Raw genomic sequence first — 16,501 nt, 5'->3', positions numbered from 1 at the left:
CACACACACACACACACACACACACACACACACACACACACACACACGGGTCTTTCTAGATGTGGCTCAAAGTAAGACATGACTAGTTATCTCTGGATTCTCCTCTGGCTATCATTCTCCAAGGGAGACTGATTTCCCCCAGGAAAGGAAGCAGAATGTTATAGCCCTGAGGTTGGCCTCTCTACTTTCCTCAAAGAGAAAAAGTGTGCCAGACTGGAGTTATATATCTACCTGCCCTCCTAAATATTGTTAGTCTATGGGAAATAATTTTTAGGTTCAAACCCAGCTTCTGATCACTGATCCTTAAGAGGGATTGGTGAACCCCAAAACTACATAGCCAAGGTTTAAGTCTAGTACCACTAAGTTCGACTTCCATAAAGAACACAAATAGCAAATCAATCCACTTATCCAAGCATATAGTAAATAGAAATCAAAGACATAATAAAGATGAGAATATACCAGACAACAAAGAAAGTGAATGAGCTCTGCCATTGGGAACAAGATAATTTAGCTCAACCAAGAGAGAGAGCCTAGCATTTCTTCCAAGGAAGGGTTGCTAATTTTTAAATGTTCTAAACTAGTGCTTGGGATATGATCAAGGTAACCCACTGACACATCAGCTTTTTCTTAAGTCTTTCTTTCTGAGGGGCAAAGCCAAAATGGCAGAGGAAAAATAGGGACTCACCTGAGCTCTCCCCTCCAAACAACTTTAAATAAGGCCTCAAAAAAAATTCTGGAGTGGTAGAACTCACAAAAGGACCAGGTGAAACAGTTTTCTACCCCAAGACAATGTAGAAGGTGAGCAGGAAGTCTATCACACCAGGGTGAAAGTGGAGTGAAAGTGGAGTACCAAAGCAGCAGCAAGCCCTAGGAGGTACTGAATCAACAGTGGTAGTGGTAACTTCCAAAACTCTTAGTCAACAGATGATAGGAGGGATTGGACAACTGGTCAGAAGATTACAGGGGTCTTTTTGCTAGCACTGGGTATGGGAATCTGTTGCATAGCCAAAATTTGTATCTTAAAAATTGTCCTTACTCACGGTCCCTGTATAAGAAAGCACTAACACACCAAAGTTTGCAATTCCAGGGGAGTGGGGACCCTGGTCACAGTTCCAAGGTAGAAAAGACTACTTGTGGTCATACACAAAACACAGCACAGGCCAGGAGAGTAGTGAACACATCTTTCTTAGATCATACCACCTTGGAGGAATTGAGGATTTACAGACCTAGCTGCACAAAAAAATCTGAAGCTTGGGCAGTGCTCCCTACACCCTGGTAGCAGAGTCCAACTTTAATATAATTCATGGAAAAGCTCAAAAAGGAGGAAGAGGAAAAATGGGAAAAGAAATGACAGTGATGCAAGGAAATCATGAAAAAGGAGTCAACAACTTGGTGAAGGGAGCACAAAAAATACTGAGGAAAAATAAAACCTTAAAAACCAGAATAGACCAATTGGGAAAAGAGTTACAAAAATTCACTGAAGAAAATAACTCCTCAAAAAATAAAACTGATCAAATGGAAGAGCAGGTACAAAAGCTCTCTGAAGAAAATCCATAAAAATTAGAGTTGAGTAAGTAGAAGCTGATGACTCCATGAGATATCAAGAATCAATAAAACAAAATCAAAGAATGAAAAAATGGGAATGTGAAATATCTCATAAGAAAAACAACTGACCTAGAAAATAAATCCAGGAGAGATAATTTAAGAATTATTGAACCACCTGAATAGACATATCTTTCAAGAAATTATCACATATTCTAGAACCAGGTGGTAAAATTTAAATTGAAAGAGTCCGCCAATCACCTCCTAAAAGAGATCCCTAAAAGAAACTCCCAGGAATATTATAGCCAAACTCCAGAGCTCCCAGGTCAAGGAGAAAATATTGCAAGCAGCCAGAAAGAGACAATACTAGTATCATGGAGCCAAAATCAGGATAACACAAGAATTTTTTTTTAATTTAGTATTTACTATTTTGTTTATTTAGTATTTAGTATTTTATTTTTCCCCAATTACATGTAAAAACAATTTTCAACATCCATTTTTAAAATTGAGCTCCAAATTCTCTCCCTTCCTCCTGCCCCACCCCTTCATTGAGAAGGCAAGCAATTTGATATAGGTCTTAAAGGTGCAGTCATGCAAAACATTTCCATATCAGTTATGCTGTAAAAGAAAACATAGATCAAAATTTTAAAAACCTAGGAAAAATTAATAAAGTAAAAAAAGTATGCTTCAATCTGTATTCAGACCCTATCAGTTTCTCTGTGGATAGACAGCATTTTTCATAATAAGTCCTTCAGAGTTCTCTTGGATCATCGTATTACTGAGAATAGATGAGTCTTCACAGTTGATCATATTACAATATTGCTATTACAGTGTAAAATATTTTCCTGGTTCTACTCATTTCACTTTACATAAATTTATGTAAGTCTTTCCAGGTTTTTGTGAGAGCATCTAGCTCATCATTTCTTATAGTACAACAGTACTCCATCACAACCATATACCACAAATTGTTCAGCCATTGCCCAACTAATGGAAATCCCCTCAATTTCCAATTCTTTGCCATCACTAAAAGAGCTGCTATAAATATTTTTGTATAGATTAGGAACTTTCCTCATTGTTTTTTATCTCTTTGGGGATACAGAGCTAGCAGTAGTGTTGCTAGGTTTTGAGTATGCATGGTTTTATAGGCCTTTAAGCATAGTTCCAAACTACTCTGCAATAGTGTCTCAATTTTCCCACATCCTCTCCAATATTTGTCATTTTCCTTTTCTGTCCGATTAGCCAATCTAATAGATGTGAGGCAGTTCCTCAGAACTGTTTTCATTTGCATTTCTCCAATCAATAGTGATTTAGAGCATTTTTTCATATGGCTATAGATAGCTTTGAATGCTTTATCTGAAAAACTGCCTGTTCATAATTTTTTAACATTTTTCTTTTTTTCCAATTTATTTACTTATTTTTAGTTTTCAACATGCATTTCCACAAGATTTTGAGTTACAAATTTTTCTCCCTGTCTTTCCCCTATCCCCCACCCCAAAATAGCTAGCCTACAGAATACCCCTTTTCCCAATCTGTTCTCTCTTATATCCTCCCCCAACGCCCCCCCCAACTTTCCAGTAAGGCAAAATGGATTTCTATACCCCAGTACCTGTATATCTTATTTCCCAGTTGGATATAAAAAAATTCATACACATTTGTTTTTAAAACTTTGAGTTCCAGATTTTTTCCCCTTCTTCCCTCCTCACCCACCCTCACAGGGAAGAAAAGCAACTCAATATAGTTTGTACATGTGTAGTTATGCAAAACATTACCATAGTACGTATATTGTGAAAGACTAACTATATTTCCCTCCATCCTATACCACCCCACACTTACTCTTTTTTCTCCTTTAACCTTATCCCTTTTCAAAAATATTTGCTTCTAACTACCCTCTCCCCCAATCTACCATCCCTTCTATCATCCCTCTTCTTATCCCCCACCCCATTTTCCTATAGGGTAAGATACCCAATTAAGTGTGTATGTTATTCCCTCCTTAAGCCAAATTCAATGAGAATCAGGTTGTCCCATTCCCTTTCACCTTCCTGCTCTTCCCCTCCTCTGTGACAGTTTTCTCTTTCCCCTTTTATATGAGATAATTTGCCCTAATCTATTTCTCCCCTTTTCCTTCTCCCAATATATTCCTCTCTCACCTCTTAATTTTATTTTTTTGGATATCATCCCTTCATATTCAACTCATCCTGTGTCTTCTGTCTATGTATACATGTACATACATATGCAAACAATCACATATATATATATATATATATTTATACAACATTTATTTTCTTATACATACATATATATGTATATACATATGTACACATATATATTCCCTTCAACTATCCTCATACTGAGAAAAGTCTTATGAGTTACAATTATCTTTTTTTTCCATGTAGGAATGTAAATAGTTCAACTTTAATAAGTTCCTTATGATTTCTTTTTCCTGTTTACTTTCTCATGCTTCTTGTATTTGAAAGTCAAATTTTCTGTTCAGCTGTGGTTTTTTCATCAAGAATGCTTGAAAATCCTCTATTTCATTGAATGACCATATTTTCCCTTGTTTCATTATACTCAGTTTTGCTACATAGGTGATTCTTGGTTTTAGTCCTAGCTCCTTTGACCTCCAGAATATCATATTCCAAGCCCTGTGATCTGTTAAGGTAGAAGCTGCTAGGTCTTGTGTTATCCTGATTGTGTTTACACAATACTCAAATTGTTTCATCCTGACTGCATGCAGTATTTTCTCCTTGACCTGGGAACTCTGGAATTTGGCTATATTATGCCTAGGAGTTTTCTTTTGGGGATCTTTTTCAAGAGGTGATTGGTGAATTCTTTCAATTTCTATTTTGCTCTCTGGTTCTAGAATATCAGGGAAATTTTGCTTGATAATTTCTTGAAAGATGGTGTCTAGGCTCTTTTTTTGATCATGGCTTTCAGGTAGTCCAATGATTTTTAAATTGTCTCTCCTGGATTTGTTTTCCAGGTCAGTGGCTTTTCCAATGAGATATTTCACATGGCCTTCTATTTTTTCATTTGTTTGGATCTGTTTTATAGTATCTTGATTTCTCACAAAGTCATTAGCTTCCAGTTGTTCCATTCTAATTCTGAAGAAGTTATTCTCTTCAGTGAACTTTTGAAATTCCTTTTCCATCTGGCATATTTGGCTTTTTAAGGCATTCTTCTCCTCACTGGCTTTTTGGGCCTCTTTTGCCATTTGAGTTAGTCTATTTTTTAAGGTGTTATTCTCTTCAGTGTATTTTTGGGTCTCCTTTAGCAGGCTGTTGGCTTGCTTTTCTTGCATCATTCTCATTTGTCTTCCCAATTTTTCCTCCACTTCTCTTACGTGGTTTTCAAAATTCTTATTGGGCTCCTCCATGGCCTGTAACCAGCTCATATTTTTTTTTGGAAGCTTTTGATGCAGGAGTCCTGACTTCATTGTCTTCCTTCTCCTCTATGCTTTGATCCTTTTTGTCCCCAAAAAAAGGAATCTATGATAGGATTGCATTTCCTCTGCTTGCTCATGTTGCCAGTCTTGACTTGACTTTTGAGCTCTTTGCCACAGTAGGACTCTGCTTCCAGAATGGAGAGAGCTTTGTCCCAAATCACTGGGGTTTTTGCAGCTGCCAGAGCAATTAGGAGGGCACCCTCTGCAGCCCCCACAAGCTCTGGCACCTGGCCACACACCCCAGGACCTCCACCCAATAAAGACCATGATCCAGATCCAAGCAAGTCAAAGCAAGAGCAATTACCCTCTGAATGATCACTTAGTCCCCCCTACAATCTGCAGGCCAGGAGCTCTAGAAGCAGCCATGTGGCAGTAGCTGAGGCCATCGTGCCTCAGCCACTTCTCGCCCCAGGAGCAGGGGCCAGACCATGCTCTTCCAATCCCCTCTTCCAACACAATTTCCAACTGACCTTTTACTTGCTCTTTGGCGTTTATGGGTTGAGAAGTCTGGAAATCACCACAGCTGCTGGTGATTCACTCTCCTGAAGTCTGCTCTAGCCACTGCTGGTCAGGGCTACCCTGGGGCCAAAACCACAAAGCTCACAGGGCTGGGCTCGGCTCCCAGCTCAGTGTGATAGACCCTTCCTGCCAGCCTGCCAGCCTGTCTTCAGTGGGAGATTTGTTTCTCTCTGTCACTTTGTGGGTTCTGTAGCTCTAAAATTTGTTTAGAGTCATTTTTCACATGTATTGGAGGAGGTGGAAGCTCGAGACACAAGGAAGTCCTGTTTCTACTCCACCATCTTGGCTCTGCCTATCATTTTTCAACTGGAGAATGGCTCTGATATTTAGAAATTTGAATCATTTCTCTACATATTTGAGAGACGAGGCTTTTATCAGAGAAACTTGCTTAAAAATACTTTTCACAGTTATGATTACTAACTGCATTTCCCTCCATCCAATTTCCTCCATTTATTCTATTCTCTATCTCCTTTCATCCTGTCCTTCCTCAAAAGTGTTTTGCTTCTGATTCCTGTCTCCTTCAATCCACCCTTCTTTCTATGAGTCATGCTGCGCCCCTTCTCTAATCTCTTTCTCCTCTCACTTTTCTGTTGGATAAGACAGATTTCTATACCCAAATGAGTTTGTATATTATTACTTCTTTGAGCCAATTCAGATGAGAGTAAAGTTCAAGCATTCCCTGCTACCTCCCCCATATTCCCCTTCACTATAAAAGTCCTTTCTTGCCTCTTTTATGTGAGAAAATTTATCCTATTCTAATTCCTTTCTCCCAATATATTCCTCTTTCTCACTCCATTTTATTTTTTTAAATATTATCCCATCATATTCAACTCACACCTGTGCCCTCTGTCTATATGTATTCCTTCTAACTTCTCTAATGATGAGAAAGTTCTTGATTTTCAAGTACCATCTTCCCATGTAGGAATGTACACATTTTAACCTGACTGAGTCCCTTCTGATTTTCCTTTACTGTTTATCCTTTTTATACTTCTCTTGAGTCTTGTATTTGAAAGTCAAATTTTCTATTTAGCTCTGGTATTTTAATCAGGAATGCTTGAAAGTTCTTTATTTCATTGAATGTCTGTTTTTCCCCTGAAGAATTATACTGTTTTTCTGGATAAGTGATTCTTGGTTGTAATCTTCGTTCCTTTGCCCTTTGGAAAATCATATTCTGAGCCCTCTGATCCTTTAATGCAGAGGATAACACAGGATTTTCCAGATTCTCCATTAAAAGATTGTGTCCTTACCCCTTCTAGGAATCCTTACAATCTATTCTCAGAAATGTTGATGTAGAATGATGCTAGAGGAGTCCAATGGGAAATATTCTATAACCCAAGGCCAAGGATCTTAATCCTGTTGTTCTTCTCTTCCCTCTTTTCCTGATCCTTTTTTGAAATTCTGCTATCCTCTCTTCAAAACTATGATCCATTGCAGGGGAGGGGGCAACTTCTTTAGGTCTTGCCATTTCCTCAGGATATCTTTAAATCTCCTCCTTTGTTTACCAAACTTCCAGAAAAAGTTGTCTGTGCTCCTTGTTTCTATACTTCCATTCCTCTTATTCTTCAGCCTTTTGGTGAGTCTACCTGCCTCTTTCCACTCCAATTTATTCTCCATTCAGTCACTAGAATGATTTCCCTAAAATACAGGTCTGATCATCACACACACACGCGCGCACGCACAAAACCCTCCATTTCTCTGCTAAGGGCATTTATTTTTTCTGACTGTCTCCTGTGTCTAAAAGCTCTTAATCCTCAATTTTGCCTATTGATTTCCCTGGCTTCCATTAAGTCCCAACTAAAATTTCATCATTTACATTAATCCTTTCCCAATCTATCTTAATTCTAGTGCCTTCCCTCTGTTAAATTATTTCATAGGGGCAGCTAGGTAGCACAGTGAATAGAACACAGGCCCTGGAGTCAGGAGGACCTGAGTTCAAATCTGGCCTCAGACACTTAACACTTACTAGCCATGTGACCTTGGAAAAGTCACTTAAACCCAATTGCCCTGCCTTCCCTTCTCCAAAAAGCAAAAAAAAAAAAAATTATTTCATATTTATCCCGTACTTAGCTTGTTTTATATATATATTTATTTGCACGTATCTACAAATAGATAAGGGCAGGAATTCTCTTTTGCCTCTTTTTGTATCACTTAGCGCTTAGTACAGTACCTGGCACATAGTAGGCACTTAATAAATGTTCAATGATTGATTGATAAACTGTAATTTGATCAATTGAATTTTGATTAATTATTTACAAATACTTGCAAATTGTTAAATTGTAAAGTCATTCTTAGCTCTGTGGCATACAAAAATAAACAGTGGGTAGATTTGGTACAAGGGCTAAAGTTTGCCAACCCCCTGGTATAAGACACAAAGAATCCTAACAAGGTAACAATCCAATGAACTAACAACAGAGAAGGCCAATCCATAATCCATAATGGGCTCACTCAGAATCTCCATAGCTACCAGCTACCACACTCTGGCAGATATCCAAGTCAACCCACAGAATTTGACAATTCCCACAGGTCCCCCCACCCCACTTCAAATAGACAGTGTTCATGTTGCAATGGTTCCAAATCCACATCTCTCTATCTTGTTCCCAAGAACAGCATTAGAGATTTTTTTTCAAATGCTTTGCTAAAATCTGGGTAAATAAGATATGTATGGAGTTAACACAAAGGACCCTTTTACAATAGATTAGTGATTACAGGATACAAAAAAAGTTTTAAAATCTAGAACTGCAAATATCAATAACCATAAGAGAAAGTATGCAAAATCGTTAATATTATGAAAAATACAAATTAAAAACAATTTTGAGGTTTTGTCTCACACTTAGCAAATTGACAAAGAAAAAAACAAACTAAACAACTTGGAAGGGGGTGGTATTGAAAGACAGGCACACTAATACACTATTAGCAAACTGAAATTGGTCCAACAATTTTGGGAAACAATTTGCAATTATGATAGAAAAATAACTAAGCTGTTCATACTCTTTTACCTATCTATCTCACTATTGGGCATATATCCTGAAAGAAGTCAAAAATACAAATAAAGCCCTGACGTATATCTAAACATTATTTTTGTAATGTCAAAGAACTGAAAACAAAGTTGATATCTACTGCTTGGAGAATGGTTGAGCATTAGGAATGATGAACAGTAAGGAATGGTAAATATGAAGAACGCAGAAAAACATGAAAGCCTTCTATGAACTGATAGAGTAAAGAAAACAGAACCAGGAAAAGAATGTAGACAGACTAAAACCAAAAAGAATGACAAAAAGAAATCAAACTCTAGGTAAGTGAAATGACCAATCTTAGTCCCAGAGATCAGATAACAAAACATACCTCCCACTTCAGAAGAGAGGTGGAGGTCTACAAAAGCAGATTTTGCACATGTTGTCACTATCAGTTATTTTCATTTGTTACAAAGGAGGGCTCAATGCTAGGGAGAGGAGGTGGAAGAAAATGGAGAAGTAGAAGAAGGGGGTAATATTCAGAAATGATTGTGATGTAAAAATAAAAACATAAACAAACCTTATTTTTAAAAAATAAAATGTAGATAAATTACTTCTACAGCATTCATGTATGTCTACGTCTATCTAGTAACCCTGATAAAAGAGAAAGATTATTCTGGCCCGATATGTTCTTAATGAAGCTATGCTAGGTCTCTGTAATAACCTCATCCTTGTCTACATGCTTGTTTACTTTACTACTATGGTCTAGAAATCTGCCAGGAATCTAAGCAGACTGTATTGGCTTACAGTTTTCAAATGCCATCCACGCTCTTACTATTTTTTAAAAAGCAGGACAAGATTTGGACTTTTCTAAACCAAAGCACCTTCTCATGATCTTTTAAAGATCACTAATAGTGGCTCAACCTGCCAGTTCTTTAAGTATTTGTGAATCAATCCTTGAATTTACTGATAGGTGCATGTTAGATATTTCCTTTTTTTACACTCTGTATCAAATCCCTTTTAAGCTATTTTTAGTATTTTCTCTTAAATCCAAAGATCATTCTCTTTGGCAGAGAAAACAGAAATGATAGTTGAGTCATGGTGCCTTTTATACATCATTTAGGTATCACTAACTCATCCACCTCAAGAAACAGTTTAACCCCTTTTTTGATCCTTCCTTTGTTCCAAAAAAGAGCTTTTAAAAACAAACTTTTTGTTCCTTGGCCTGTCCATGATGAGAATGAAGACCATTCTAGAAATCAGACTGTTGACATCCCAGAAAATGTTGACATCTCTCTCAAGGGCAGGACAGTTATTGTGAAGGGCCCCATATCAATGTTGAGCTCAGTTTCCTTGGAAAGAAGAAAACAAAAAATGAGTTGTTGTTTTTTCAATGGACATTTATGCTGCCAGAGATGACTAAGATACAAACTGAGGAGGAGGCAATGATGCAAAAACTTCTATAATCAAAGCTTCCCCCAAGAACAATTAGAATCTTCAAAGAAATGATGCAAGAGTTTAAAAAAAAAGAAATTAAAGAGAGGCATGAATTAATAGCTAAAGAAGAGGTTAAAGAAAACTTTGCTCTAATTACAAACTGCATAAAAATTATGATAGATAACATGGAAATTAGTGACTCCAAAAGAAAACAAGAATCTATAAAACAATTTAGTCAAAGGATTGAGAAAATAGAGGAAAATGTAAAAATATCTCATATTTAAAAATAACTGACCTGGAAAACTGGATCAAGGAGAGATAACTCAAGAACAAGAACCATTAAATTATCTGAAATCCAGAACCAAAAAGGGAATCTGGATACAATATTTTAAGAAATCATTACAGATAATTTCAGACATGAATATGCAAAGAATCCACTATTCACCTCCTGAAAGAAACCTCAAAACAAAGACTTCCAAGAAAAGCATTACCAAAATATAAAATTAAAAATATTGCCAACAGTCATAAAGAAGAATTAAAATATAAAGGAAACACAATCAAGATCAAATGACACTGGGGTGGCTAGGTGGCACAGTGAGTAGAGTGCCGACCCTGGAGTCAGGAGGACCTGAGTTCAGATCCAGACTCAGACACTTAACACAAAAAAGACAGCCATGTGACTTTGGGCAAGTTACTTAACCCCAATTGCCCTCCAAAAAAAAAAGAAGAAGAAAAGAAAAGCTCAAATGACACTTAGAAACCATTATAAAGGACCAAAGAACATGGAATATGATGTTCCAGAAAACAAAAGATATAGACTTAAAGCCAACAAAAATTTACTCAGTAAAACTGAGTATAATGCTAAAAGGGGTGAAGGAATGGATCTTCAATGAAATAATGATCTCTCAAACATTCCTAATGGAAAAATACAGAGTTAAAAAGGAACTCTGAAATATAAATACAGAAATTGAGAGCAAAATAAAAGAACACAAGAACTTGATAAAGATGAACCATTTACATTCTAAGTAGGAGAAGAGGGATGTTAAAAGGATTCCTTTAGAACCAGAATGTCACAAGGGGTCTTAGAGATAATCAAGACAGAAGACTTGTAAACAGTTTTTTTTATTTTTTATATTTTTATATAATTTTTTATATTTTATTTATATAAAAATTTTATATAATTTTTTATATTTTGAAGATACTGTAAGAAAAAAGAAAAAGTTTGGGGAGAAAAAATATAATTGGGGAAAACAGGAGGAATTTTTTTTACATTCTGTATCAAGTTATTTTACAATATACAAACATGGAAGGCTATAGGGAAAGTAGGCATGATTTGAACTTCACTTTCATCTACACTGGTCAAAAGAGGGCAGAACTGACACAGTTTGGCATAGGAATACATTCATCTCAACAGTGACACAAATAGAAATAGGAAAGGGGGAGCATGTAGTAGAAGAGCAGTAGATTCAGGGAGGGATTAGGCATAATCAAAATGAACTCTCAATTTAGAGAGAGGATAGCAGAGGGTAGATTACAGGGGGAAAAAAAAAAGGAAATTGTAAATTGTTATCCTGACTGTTTACATTACTCCGCATCAATTCACAAGAATCATCCCAGGTTTCTCTGATATCATCCCCTTCATCAATTCTTATATAAGAATAATATTCATATTTCTCTGACACATTTTCTTCAGTCATTACCTAATTTATGGGTACCCCCTCATAATGCCATTCTTTGATACCTCAAAAAAACTATATATTTATACATTCTTAGAATTTGTTTTAGTTATTACTCATCCCTCCCCAGTCTCCCTTCTTCATTCTCCCCTTTTCCTTGCTATTTTCCTGCTTAGTCAAATGTATTTCTGTACCAACTTTATATGTATATTCTTCCTTCTTTTGACCAGCTCAGATGAGAATAAGGTTCAAGTGTCAACAACTCCCTCCACACCCTCCTTCTTGCTTGTTCAGGTGCTTAACTGTGTACCCTGACTATATGAGATAATTTCCCTAACCTTCATTTCTTTCTTCTCCTTCCCATAGTGGATCCTTCTGCCCCTCTCTTTCTATTCTCTTTAGATCATCAAGACAACAGAATCACTGCCAGGTCTTCTCTAATTAGACATCACCTATGATCTCTATTGATGATAGGATTCAGAGGGCACACATGTATCATCTCTCCATATTTGAATGTAAATAGTTTATCCTTTTTTTAGTCCTTTGCTGTTGTTCTTTCATCTTTACCTTTTTGTGTTTCTCTTAATTACTATGTTTGAAGTTGAAACTTGAAATTTCTACACAGTTCTGGTCTTTTCATCAGGAACATCTAGAAGTTCTCTATTTCATTAAAGAGTCATCTATTGGGGCAGCTAGGTGGTGCAGTGAATAGAGCACTGGCCCTGGAGTCAGGAGGACCTGAGTTCAAATCCAGCCTCAGACACTTGACACACCTACTAGCCGTGTAACTTCGGGCAAGTCACTTAACATCAATTGCCCTCCAAAAAGCAAAAAAAAAAAAAAAAGAGTCATCTATTCCCCTATAGTATCACACTTGGTTTTGCTGAGTAAGTTATTCTTGGCTGTAAGCCTATATCCTTTGCCTTCTGTGACTCCTCTGTACTTGAATTCTTTCTGGATGCTTCTAGTATTTTTTTTTATCTGAAATTTCAGTATTTTGGCTAAAATGTTCCTGGGAGGAACTGCAGGAAAAAATTTACATAAAGTTTCTCTGATAAAGGCCTCATTTTTTAAATATATAGAGAAATGAGTCAAATTTATAAAAATACGAGTCATTCACCAATTGATAGTCAAAGGTTATGAACAAGTACTTTTCAGAAGAAGAAATCAACGCTATTGTCATATAAAAATGCTATAAATCACTATTGATTAGAGAAATGCAAATTAAAATAACTCTGAGGTACAGACATTATAAAAGAAAAGGAAAATGACAAATATTGGAGTGGATGTGGGAAAACTGAGGCACTAATGTATTATTAGTGGAGTTGTGAGCTGATTCAACCACTCTAGAGAGCAATTTGGAACTATGCCTAAAGGGCTATTAAACTTTGCATACCCTTTGACCCAGCAAATCCACTACTAGGTCTGTATCTTAAAGAGATCAAAGAAAAAGGGAAAAGTCCTACGTATACAAAAATATTGCTAGCAGCTCTTTTTTGTGGTGGCAAAGACTGGAAACTGAAGGTATGCCCATCAATTGGGAAATGACTGAACAAGTTGTGGCATATGATTATGATGGAATACTGTTGTGCTATAAGAAATGATGAACAGGATTATTTCAGAAAAGGCTGGGAAGATTTATATAAATTGATGTAAAGTGAAGTGAGCAGAGCCAGGAGATCATTGTGTACAATAACAAAAATATTGTATGATGAACAACTGTAAATGTTTTAGGTATTCTCAGCAATGCAATGTTCAAAGACAATTCTGAAGTGCTTATGAAGAAAAGTATTATCCACCATCAGAGAAAAAACTGATGGAGTCTGAATTAAGATAAAAGCATACTTTTTAAACTTTCTTTTTCTTGAGGGTTTTTTCATCTATTTTTACTTTTGCAATATGGCTAACATGGAATTAAGTTTTGCATGATTACACATGTATAACATATCAAATTGTTCTCTCAGTAAGGGGGGAGAGAAGGCAGGAAGAGAATGTGGAACTCAAAATTTTTTAAAATGAATGTTAAAAGCTGTTTTTGCATGTAATTGGAAAAAATAAAATATTATATATATATTAAATGTAACAAAATTAAATTAAAAAGAAAATATTTTCAAAAAAGAAATAATAAGAAACTTAAATATCTGGGAGAACATTCAATGCTCATGGCTAGGCTGTGCCCACGCAGTAAAAATGACATTACTACCAAAGTTAATTAGCAATTTTAATGCTACACCAAATTATCAAAGGAATATTTCATAGAATTCAAAATGTAATAAAAAGTTCATTCAGAGGATCGCACACTTATCTACTACTCATCAGAGGAAGATTATTTCCTCCCATAAGAGAGCAGGGGGTTCAAGGGCCTTCACCATCAAGGGATTGTAAAGGCTGAATGAGAAGTCCAAATTGAAATCTGATGAATCACTGGAACAATAGCTCCTGAGAACATGGTCTAATGGATCCAGTGCTGAGATGTTCTCCACAACTGAGTTCCAAAGGTCTGGGGAGCTATCTGAGGATTTACTGTTACAGAGTCAGCTAAATCTATTAAAGGCTCCAGACAGGGAGCCCTTTTTAGATAGCTGAGATAGGCAGCTATTCATATTTGATCCTATAAAGATGATTTGCATTGCAGCCAACACCCCCTGGGGATCTGCTAGGGAAGAGATGAAGTTCCAAAGGAAATGGTCATAACAGATTGAATTTACCACCTCCCCTACCCCACCCCCAACCCCACCCCACACAGCCTGCTACTCTCCATAGTCAGCCTGTCTCAGGGACCATTAGATCCCTCCTTGAGGGTGGAGCCTCAACCAGAATGACTTCAGACTTTAGCTATCTCCTCCACAACACAAATATACAAGTGTGTGAAGATCAACTGCTGAAATCTGAGCAAGAGGTCAGGGACAGTTATGACTTGGGCTAACACTGTCAGTGGGAATGGGTATTCTGAGAATAGGGGGAGGAGTGACAGAGCTAGCTGCCCTGCTAGGTGAGCAGCCAATGATAACTCCTGGAAGCATCTATTTGTTTTCATACTTTCACACCCTCCCTAGTAAAGTGGGGGAGTGACATGGTCAGACCTGCCTTTTATGAAAATCATTTGTTGTTTGTGTTGTTGTTGATGTTTGTCCTTCATTCTTAAAGAGGACCATGGCATCAGGAAGGTGATGCCATGACTTGCAAGTGAATTGGATTTAAGTGAGGGAGGCCTGGACAAAGTCAACAGCTTCACTTTCTCTGGAGTCTGTTGGGTCCAGCGACAAGATACAAATTAGAATGATTAGAAATAGCCCCAGATGTAGTAGGAGACCTTGGTCTTTTTAAGCTAAGGTCTTTCCCAGGTCTCAGTTTGACTGAGGCAATGCCCATTCAATGATTAAGGTTAGGTAAGAAATGAAAAAGAAAATCATTTAACAACTGTTTGGAGGAAGGATTAGAAAAGGGAGAGACTGGAAGAAGGAGACCAATTAGAAGGCTGTTTCAACAATCCAGGGGAGAGATGATGAGAGTCTGAATTTAACAGGTAGTTTTACAAACAGAGCAAAGAGGACTGATATCAAGGATGTAGAGATAGAAACCACAAGATTTGGCAACTGATTGAATATATAGGTTGGGGAAAGTGAAAAGTCAAAGATGAAACAGGTTGTCAAAAACTGGGTAAATGGAAGGATGGTCATGCCTTTAACAGTAATAAGGATTTTGGTAGAGAAGTATGTTTTGAAGGAAAAATAATGAATGTAGTGAAATCTGCAATTTAGATTACAATCCATCCATGCCTGCCCATTTTATGTAACTCATGGTGTGCCAGCCAAAATGAAAAGGGGAGAGGCAGACCCCTTAATCACTAGTCACTATCCCTAAGCACAGAGCCCATCTTGGGTATATTCCATGGTCTGGAGATAGAGGACTAATTTTTTTTCAATGCCATCTCCATAACAGCTTCTGAAGCAGCCTAGCTAGTCTGAGAGACCCACAACTGGCATAAATATGTTGAGTCCTTGATGAGAGAGGTTGAGTGCTTCCATAAGTAGACAGAGAGTTTGGGAGACTAGCCCTATGATATAGATCTTCCCATCTTCTGATTGGTTTATCACATATCCCTTGGAATTTGTCTACATTTCCAGAGGTAAGACCACAGTCTCTGAGGGACTCTGGCCCCATTTTGAAGACCATTGTTCTAAACAGTATATAGACCTAGTTTCTTTTGTTTCACCTTTCTCACTCTGGAAATTATTTTAATTTTCAGAACATAGAAGTAGTGGTTTTCAATGTTTGTATTTAAGAATCATGTACACAAAGCAAGCAGTTTATTTAGCCAGAGTTATGGCTGACTGCTGAGCAGAGTTGCAATCTGAGATCATCAAGGCATTGGATATAAAAAGAAACTCAGCTCTTAAATCCTCTGAACTTGCAAGCCTGTTTTATATTCACAATACTTCTAACTTCTTCTGGTGTGCCGGTCTGACAATGCCATAGTTTCAAGATTAAAACCAAAATTCTAAATTATTTTAAATTGAAAATGAAAAATTTACATTAGGGTTCTGTAACTCAAGCCTTTCTGAAAGTACATTAAGCAAAATTATTACAATAATATTTGTTTTGACTTGAATTATTCAATTATTTGAAATTATGAGAACTAGGCTTTAAATTTTTGCTCTTTTCTATGACAAAAAACAATTATATGACACAATAGTGACATTTCAATTTCTTTAAACTGTGAAGAAGAAATTATACACAGGATTCACTGTAATAGTCTGCTTCAAATACTTTACAACAAATGTGATTTATTTGCAGTTTTGAATGTGTTTAATCCTTGAAAAATCAATGACAGAAATACAACAGAAAATACAATTAAGCTAATCACACTAAATATAGGAAATTCTTCATCAGCAAACCTTTCCTCAAAGTTTCCTTTCACATAAAGTTACCTG

General features: G+C 36.7%; 1 protein-coding gene across 1 annotated transcript in view; it reads right to left on the bottom strand.

Annotated features, from left to right (window-relative positions):
- The window catches only part of SH3BGR (SH3 domain binding glutamate rich protein), a 101,256-nt gene that overhangs the window by 84,333 nt on the left and 422 nt on the right, over nucleotides 1–16,501 (bottom strand).

This window comes from Petaurus breviceps, unplaced genomic scaffold, assembly GCF_028583685.1.
Source record: "Petaurus breviceps papuanus isolate PSGF00001 unplaced genomic scaffold, PetGlider_PUasm1.0 90897, whole genome shotgun sequence".
In the NCBI taxonomy this organism is placed as follows: Eukaryota; Metazoa; Chordata; class Mammalia; order Diprotodontia; family Petauridae; genus Petaurus; species Petaurus breviceps.
This window is presented reverse-complemented; position numbering and strand designations above follow the sequence as displayed.